Here is a 1233-nt window from a genome sequence, read left to right on the forward strand (position 1 = left end):
AACGATTTCTGCAGTCACACTCACACCTTAATCAATCCACCCTGCAATAGACAGTAAAAATAACATGGATGTCTCCCTTACTAAATTTATCTATTTACAGTTTCTCAAATCTGTATGAAATCATACTCACCTAACCGAACAAAAATGTCCAAATGGAGAAGACAGTAATCGACAGAATGCATGGGCGGCAAGGCTCCCTTTCATTTTCTCTCTTCACCTAGGATTAAGAGTAGAGGTGGATATCTTGGGGAAGTGAACGATATTCCCAGTGTCTTCCACTCAGATTCTTTAGTCTCCTCATTGTGGGTCTATTTTCCAACCCTTGTAATAGCTACACCACCAACTGTCATCTACAACAAAATTTATAATTAATTATGGTTATTTACATAATACTGACAATTTTGAAGTATTTGCTAATGTTTATACCTCTTCTTTATTGTCATATTCCATGAACATGTTTCGTGGGCACTTCAGGAGATGTGGAGGGTCATCGATGGTGAACATTTTTTCACCCGCAAATCTGAAATAAAGATAGGATATCTTTGCCAAAGTGTTGGAGGAGTAGAAAGGACGATCTTCAAAGGGATTACTCATCACGCCAGCTTCCCTAATATAAGGGTACTCCCGTGGAAAATTATCTTATAGTGAATGACTGTCTCTCGCATGGAAGAAAATAATGCCCTAATAGTACTTAAGTCCCCACCCTTTGCACTTGCATTTACCCCGTCATAACACCATTTACAGCACATATATAGCATGACACTAATGAAAAAAATCCACAGATACTCCAAGAACATAAGAATATTATACGCTAAGTACGATATGTCACATAAAAACAGATTGTTTTTATGTGACATATCGTACAGTGCATTAATGGCCAACTTATACTACAAGATTCTTTCACTTTGTACTTACAGACGTTCATTCCGAGGAAATGAATGCAATTTGATAGGGTTATCAGGAGTTTTCCGCGCGCCGTATCCAAAGGCATGACAACGGTGAGACGAAGGCAATCAGTTTAGATTCAAACGATTACAAACGGTTTGCTGTTGTCTGCTAGTCGTTGCCGATTGGCTGTTATCCTGACGTCACGCGATTGCCACGCCACGGTGGCCGGGGTAGCGTCGCAACCCCGCTTCGCCGCGAATTTCTCCCCCCCTCACCTACAAGTCTACTCGCCGTGTAGTCGCTGACCGAAGGAAAAAAAAGGGAAAGACGAGGGGTCGAGCTTCG

At 41.4% G+C, this 1233-nt stretch overlaps 1 long non-coding RNA gene across 1 annotated transcript; it reads right to left on the reverse strand.

Annotated features, from left to right (window-relative positions):
• Positions 1–831, reverse strand: LOC124172719. Its single transcript, XR_006868258.1, has 3 exons — positions 427–831; positions 131–350; positions 1–41 (listed from the first exon to the last, which is right to left on the reverse strand). It is a non-coding gene; the product is annotated as an uncharacterized LOC124172719 (long non-coding RNA).
• Between the last annotated feature and the right edge of the window lie 402 nt (positions 832–1233).

This window comes from Ischnura elegans (genome assembly GCF_921293095.1).
Source record: "Ischnura elegans chromosome 13 unlocalized genomic scaffold, ioIscEleg1.1 SUPER_13_unloc_2, whole genome shotgun sequence".
In the NCBI taxonomy this organism is placed as follows: domain Eukaryota; kingdom Metazoa; phylum Arthropoda; class Insecta; order Odonata; family Coenagrionidae; genus Ischnura; species Ischnura elegans.